The following is an 8393-nucleotide window of genomic DNA, read 5'->3' as shown; positions in this document are numbered from 1 at the left end:
CACTAGCAGGATTCTGGACTAGAAATCTACAACAAGAATGCCAGGGATCTTCTCAATTCTGAATCTGGTCGCACCCTTAAGCTAGAATCAAGGACCGATTAGTGTGTTGGAGGGGATAAATCTATAGCATACTTTAACTTTGCATTCTGCTTGTGTCACTGTGTTTATGTACTTGGGTATAAAAGTCTTTCAAAGGGGTTTATATAATATGCTTTTTGCTTTTGAATACATGGGTTTGGGTTTGGGAATGCAGTTCTGGATTGTCAAGTCTTAGCTAAGGTTTCGTGCATCATCCTGTCTTTTTTTGTTAGAATTGGCTGATATATAACATTATTTAGTCATAGAAAATATCTGAATAATGGAATGAAATGTGCAAGGAGAACTTAAGCTCATTTAAAGCTTATTTAGGTCCTGTCACTCTCTCATCTCTCCAGGTTCACTGCTCCTCAGTCAATATGCACGGATATGTTTAGGATAATTACGGGCAATGCTTGTATTTAAGATCCCTGTGTTACTTCTCTTACTGTGTGCAATCATTTTGCGTCTGTGTCATTTCTTTATTTTTCCATAGTTTATGTTTTAAGTTTTTATTAAAATCTGTTTGGGATTTCAGTAATTGTTGTTTTGTTCAAGTCCATGTGTATTAGGATTGTGTAGACACCTACTTTTGTCCCCATTCCCGAAAGGGAAGGTTCGATGATGAAAACGTAAATCTCCACTTGACAACGCATCTCCTATAAAATAACGAATCTCAATTCCCCTTTTCATTTCACCCGAAACCTGCTATTTATAGAAACCTGCTATTTATGGAAACCTGCTTAAAATAGTAACTGCCGTAATGGGTAGTTGTGAAAAGTGGCAAGTCATAAAAGATAGAAACCTGTCAGAATTAGGTGTTGCACTCCAACATAAATCCTAAGTGAGATAGAAATTGCGAGAGAATCCTATTCGTAATATGATTCGAAAGTAAGAGTTACGTATTAATTAAAATCCTAACGAGCCTAGAGTTCGTAACGGGCCCAGACGCATCCCGTCACAAGGTTAATACGCACCAAAAGACTCAATTAAATCTCAAATACACCGGATTCTAGGAATCTGAATCTGACTAAGAAAACAGCCCATACCCTATTTTCAACTCTTGGTCCTGGGCGCTGAAAATACCTGGTACGTGTTTTTTCCTACTTCCTCGTGGATTAGAGTTCTGCAATTCTATCTTTCCACGAACTCTTTTCTATAAATAGGGCCTTAAGTTCGACGTGAAAAGGACACAACAACACACAATTATATTTCTGAGTATTGACTCTAAACCCCCAAGCCTAAGCCCCACGCTGCAAAACTGATCACGCGTTCTGTCGCAATCGATCCATAAACCGAACAGAACGTATCCTGTCCCATAATTTGAGATTCGTTAAATAAAAGGAGAAATAGCAAAGTCAAAGTGGTTAGTTTTATGAGAACCGTGACGCACCTCTCAAGGGTGCGTCGTAATGTGTCCCTTTTCTATGATTTAATTGCTTTCCTCGCCCTTTTATGAACTGTTAAACTAACTAAAATCTGATTGTTAGATCACGCTTAATAAATATGATATTTTTGGGAAATTGGATTATCATGCTAGGTCCCTTAAAACAAATTAAATCAGATAATCGCGCTCGATCTAATACTATATGTTGCATATTGTTAAAACCAACTCAGATTAGTTTAATAGTTAACGCATGTCCCTTCAATTATTTATGCTGAGCTAGTAAGGATATCCTGCCTCTGGAGTTATCGAAGAGCGAGTACTCCTCTCGGTAGTTACAGTCCCCCGAACCCTCAATCTCTACCCTGCGGGTGTACGTTGAGCGATCCCCACCACCAGGGATCACAAGGGAACCTACGGCCGTCGTGGTCAAACATAATTGCACTCCCTTTATGTCACGATAACCGGGTTTTGTCAGTTTTTCTCATTGTCGTTAAAAACTGAATGGCGACTCCTATATTACTAGTCAATTGGGTGTAAACTCACAGGAAATCCAATTACACTTGATTTGACAAAAATAAGCGTCACACCCACGAGGGACGAGGTCACGCATTAGCCTCGTGCTTTTTCGACCCCCTCACAGTGGCGACTCCACTGGGGATAGTGAAGGAAATACTCGTGCTTGTAGGTAATCAAAATAGCCGAAGGTTGGGACGACTTGAAAATCAACATATTAATGTGAACGGACAGAACCGCATAACGAATCTTGGCTCCCTTGGATCTTTCATCTCGGGAGTTGGGACTAAGGATACCCATCGCCAACCGGGGGGTGCATACGCTTCGAATGTTGTCTACTCGGCACTTTCGCTAGTAGTACACCCGTCCCAAACCCAATCGCTCGCCCACTAGGTCCCTCTCGCCTGCATGCCCCCTTGGCTTGCACTTGCGGGTTGGCCTTCTGGGACGAAATTCGTCTGTTGAAAGCACTACCCCGACCGGGGCATGTGGTGGATCTGCGATAGAAGCGGTACCAAGCCAAGCGCAAATAACTACCCATAGAAGCCTATCATAAACTACATGACATATTATTATTGCCTCATGATGGAATGTCAGTTATGAGTAGCGAAATATATGACTGTGTGTGACAAACTATCCTAGAAAAACCAACGACCTTAAAAAATTGCCCAAACATTCATAAACCAATTTGCCAAAGAGTTATACCGAAATACGTTTTCCGCAAACCCGAACGATCGCCACAAAAATAAGCGACGCTCGGGATGGCCTGTAATGAATCCCACAAACGCTGCACAACGCGTAGAGGACGTTATTAGGCAAGCACGCAAAATCGAAGTCGCATAAACAAAAGTAGACGCAAACAGAAAACGAGAACCAGCCAGGGACGTATTTTCAACGCTGGGCGCTGAAGTTGCTGCTTGGCCTTTTGGTCAGGCACAGCAGCCTCGGTGCCCGCGCATAAAGAAAATACGTAGCAAAAAAAAAACTTTTCGAAATTTTTTTTTTTGCTACGAGGGCATATGAAAAAGCACTCGATTCTAAACGCGACTTATAAAAAAATAAATAACTCTTTGTGTCGTTGTTAGGCCTCCTACGACGACGATGTTTGGCACCAAAACCGAGCATGCTAATTTTTTTTAAAAAAACACTTTGAATGTCACATGGGTAAAGAATTCAAAAAATGATGTTCGAATAAAGTCTTCAAGAAAAAAAATAATGTTCAAATAAAATAAATAAATCCGAGTCTAGACTAGGCTATGCCAAAGTACAATCTAAATCCTAACTCTTAGTTGTCTTATCCATAGAATCGGTCCTAATGCTTGGTGTCGTTCTGCAAGTAAAAAGGTTAAAACATATTGAGTCTCCCTTCCTAACATTTAAATCAATAAGCACCCATATGTAATTGTCATCCCTTGCTAAGAATCTACGGTCTCAATACTCTCTCTAACCAATAAAAATAATATATTATAGTATTTGCAAAATGGAAACAGTCACATTCTGAAAATCATTCCCCCATAGTCGCACAACCCCCAAAGTGAACCTAAGGTGTCAATACCATTGGCAAGAAAAATTAATGGCCTCAAGGCTTATGATCACATTGGGTCACGACCATCATAGTCCTCTCGAGCCACTCGCTCCTTGAAATACTCCTAAGTACGGACTAAAAGATTTTCCATGAATGCAACATGACCAACCATGAAAATACCCAAATCGGCATACCATAAGGCTACCATTGGGGTAAAGCAATACACACTAAGAGAGAAGCCACACTAATGATTCTAGCCTTGTAAAAATGGAAATTCGATCTCCCCAATTAACTACCTTGCCAACATTAAGCAAAATGGCGCATGACAAATGAACACCCAAGGGTTAAAATCTAAAGTGTCAACCAACGAAAGTTATGGTCCAATTAGCCTAAGTCTGAGAGTTGCTTGGTCAAGTATTATAGGCTTACGCCACGTCATTATTTTGAGTCTAGGCCACCTCCTTATATTCATACACGGGTTATAATCAGAAAGATTAATGAAAGTTCGAGCCTAAATCACAACTTCCAATTAAATCCCGAAAATTAGAATCTGAAAAGAAGCAAAAAATAAAATTATTTTCGATGTAATTCTTTCGTTAAATTTCAATAAGGTAAAAACAACATTTTGAATCTACGCTATTTGCACATTTTAAACGACTAAATATGCTTGCAAAGTAAGACAATTTAAAGGTCAACCCTAGGCCAACTAAAATTAAAGGTCCACCCTAGGCCTACTAAAAGTTAAAGGTCCACTATAGGCCTACCAAACGAGGCTCACTCAGTCTCGCCTCGTGACTCAAAAAACCACAACCATCTACCTTTTTAGCCCAAATAAAAAAATTATGTTGAGGAGAAATCCCAAGCAAAAAGAAAAAAATAGAAAGAGAAAAGGGAAAGCGAAAAGAGCGAGCCATGAAGTACTTAGCCCGTACCTCCCAAAGTGCGGAATTCACCCAAACAGATGAAGGAAAAGAATTGAGTCAACAAATCCAAATCATGCCACAAAAGCTACATAAAGTTCTACGATGTCTACCCTTTCCAGTCCTTATGTTCTTAGACGCCTTCGCTCTGGGGCCCTTGTTCAGCTCATTTAACCAATCCATGTTCTCATTGCCATAACCCAAGAAACCATTACCTCGACCCTTGTTCTTGAACTTGTTATCAACTGCAAACCACGTACGGTCATTGACACGTGCGTCATGCCCATCATTTCCAAAGCCCAAACCCGCTCTTACACCACCATTAGCATAATGACCATATAACTTGTTTGAATATATCCTGTTGATATACCCTTGAGCCGTCCCCATGCTACTCATTGGCCTTGATTGATGTAAACTCGTGACACTAGCTTGAGGCTGCAAATTGTGAGTCCTAGTAGATATAATCCTCATGCTTGACCAAAACCTATACAAATTATCCTATCTCATTCAACCCATCTTTCAAACCGTCTTGAGTCACGAGTAAAAAAAGAAGACAAATGAAAAGTACAAAACAATAATGAATAATAAAAAAGCAAACTTTGCAAAGCGCGTTTAAAAGTTCGTCTAAAAAGAAAAGGAAGCATTTAGCGACCAAAAAAGATCCGCCCAGAAGTCATTTTCAGCGCCCATAGCTGGGCGCCGAATCTTTAGCGCCCCAGCCTGGGCGCTGAATCTCTCTGCTTGCTAAATTTTTTTCCAGAAGTGCTCGTCATTTTATCCGCACATGCACGGAAAAATAACAAACACTTGGAGGGGTACAACACGTATTCAGATATACATACCAAAAAACACATGAAAAGATTTTTGTGCAAATACATGTACTTAAAAAGTAAAACAAATTTTTGGCTTACGGCAAAGCAGCAGATTAAAATAATAATAAAATTCACTTATTTCACCCTATTTCAAACATTACGATTCCACTCGAACGTACTTGTTTAAAATCAGCATTTTATGAAACCATTTTCTAGGCTAAGAACTACGCAAGACCTGATTCCAAATTGAATCTATTTAAGGCGGATACGTAGGCAATCCATGATTCGGTCCAACCAATTTGCAAAAATATTAAAGCCTATAGAAAAACAAGAATAAAGAATAGAAGTCCCTTATTGAAATTTAATTACTTGCAATCCAAGTCGAAAGAAAAATTTAAGTCAAAGGAAGAATCCAAGTCACCAAGATGCCAAAATTAATGAGCACACATCGAAAAATAATAAGGGCACGTACCCTTGCCAGAAGGAGCACTCACACTCCTAGGCACCTAGCCAAGACTCAAAAGATCGCTTTGCCTCAATTGAATGGGGGCTAGCGCAAGCGTCCATGACCTCTAAAGTACTCAACTTGACCCTCCCTAAAGCGAACTAACTCACTTAAAGACTTTCTTTCACCACTAGACACAGTCATAATTGCCAACAAGTAGTAAAGGCAGTAAGCTTGCAATAAAGAGGATTGTTCTACGGCATCGCCCCATCGTTCCTTCGAACTCAGGGCACCCGTTCATGGTAACTCAAATGCTTGCGAATCCCCTTTGAAAAAAAAAACCACACATTGTCAATAGGACTTGGCACTTAACCAAGGCTCACTCTACTCAGACATATGACACGGGAATTTAAAAACGAAATCTGAAAGCATCATGGGAAGACATAACAACAACTAGGGGCTAAAAATTGAAATGAAAGAGCTAGGGAAAGAACTAGGTATACCTTGACCTTTTGTGCAGACATACACCAAGTAAATCTAAGTCGATTTGAAAACGGTTTATATTCCCGCAATTCTGGAAAAGGTGGCCCTAAAAGCCTAAAGCATATGCCAAACGGGCACAAGTATATCTTGACGCCTGCACCCTGGCTTCCAGCAAATCCTTAGACAGCATTCCAAAAATCGTAACAGTATTTTGATTCACTCATGTAATCCTGTACGAACCCTTCTATAAGTCAAACTTACTTAGGACACCTCGGATTGTACACAGTAGGACTCGGATTTTAAATAATTTTCAAATAATTTTCAAAGACTTCTTCGAACATAATAAAGTGTCGTTGGTTTAGTCTAAGTATGCATTTATCTCGATGTTGCAAGTGAGTCAAAAGATTTCTAAATATGGTTATGGGTAAAGAAAGACACCTAGCTTTTGGTCAAGGCATACTACAACATGTGACTACCTTGACCATGGCAATGTCGCACAATACGACATTTACAAGAGAAGTAGCAAAATCACTACTCGAACGTACCTCGCACTAAACGAGTCTGGTTCAAACTATTCATGATCCATGTCACCACGAATGCATAAAAACGTATGCGAGGCATTATAACACCAAGCCAATCCCGTAGCTACAATTTGGGGCTTGAGAAAAACACTCTAAATATGGTCGAAATGACGATTTCATCGCAAATTCTCGACGCTAATGTTATACACACGTCATAAGGGCACAATCCTAAGGTCAATCGTGTAAAACGAACCTTAGAATGGCTACAACCCCTCCCAAATTCTAAGCACCACTTAGAATATATAAAGTCACCCCACTAACAAGGGTAACTGAAAAGCGCGAGTCACCGAAACTCCGATCCAACTACTGCACATAACGCTCGCCCTACAAGCGCCCGTTACACAGTCTAGCTCGTTCCAAAGCAAAAGCGAAAGAAAAAATCAAGGATAAGAACTTTCAGAATATACCCAGAAGTCATGTTCAACGCCCAGAGCTGGGCGCCGATATCTTTAACGCCCCAGCCTGGGCGCTGAATCTTTCTGCTAGCCAAGTTTTGCCCAGACATAAAAATAAGAAAGAAACACCTATGAATCCTCGCATCGAACGAAGTAATAAGCCGTGCAAACCCACGCAGAAGGTGTTACACTTGTCCAAACACCTGAACGAGGCATGACGAAGTACTCCAATAATAATGATATCCCAACACCTGGAGGAATGTTCTAAGACACGCCGTTAGGCCACACAAGCCTACGTCGCACCATAAGTTCAACTGTCCCACGGTACAAGTCTAAAAAAGAGTAAGGCATATTGCACTAATGCGGGCACGACCAAGAGCATGTGTAAAAGAGGCAAAAAACTACTTATCGCCCAAATTCAAAATGCAAGCCACACGATTTCTACATTAAGGATTAAAGGTAGCAAAATATTACCTACCACGGAAGGGATAGCTCGCACCTACACGAGCGGAACCCCAAGGCATCTTTCTCGAAAGAACCTACAAAAATCGTACGACAAAAGGAAAGAATCCCAACATGCATACTTGGGGGCTCCAAGCTACGAAACAACCATAGCAAAATAAAAAAAATCTCGAAGCAAATGTTTGAACAATCGAAAGGGCACGATGTTTGAGCCGACTTCATGAATGGGCCTGAACCCTATCAAGCTTCTAAGCAAACTATTTAAAATCAGTCGTTGCTCAAAAAAAAAAATTGAAACAATTTAAGCAAACTGATTAATGGACCGCACACCACGGCCATTCTATGAACGCTCGTTCGCACACACATATCATCTTTTTTTAAGTATCGAACATTTACGAACGCATTCAAAAGGAAAAAAAAGAGGGAAAACGGACGAACAAAAGGCCAACTGTGTCATCAAAAGACCAGCCCAAACAACACTTTCAACGCCCCACCTGGGCGTGAATTATTTCAACGCCCAGGCCTGGGCGCCGAAAATGAACCCAGGCTAAAAAAAAAAAAAAAGGCCCTAACTTCTATTGGGCCCTGCCGCATCCATTCGACTAAAAAATTGCCGATTTCTTTACTGAAAGTCGCACCTCACGGCTTTAGTAGCACACCACTACAAAGATCGCTCGCACTTACGAGCACGATCCCAAACACGATCAAGGACATTATAAAATGCGTATCCCCAAGGAACCTCTTTGGCAAGGAATGACCGTGAATCACGAATGCTTGGGGGCTCGAAAGAAAAAT

This window comes from Spinacia oleracea, chromosome 4 (genome assembly GCF_020520425.1).
Source record: "Spinacia oleracea cultivar Varoflay chromosome 4, BTI_SOV_V1, whole genome shotgun sequence".
Taxonomy (NCBI): Eukaryota; Viridiplantae; Streptophyta; class Magnoliopsida; order Caryophyllales; family Amaranthaceae; genus Spinacia; species Spinacia oleracea.
The sequence above is the reverse complement of the archived record's forward strand: the minus strand, read 5'-3'. Positions refer to the sequence as shown.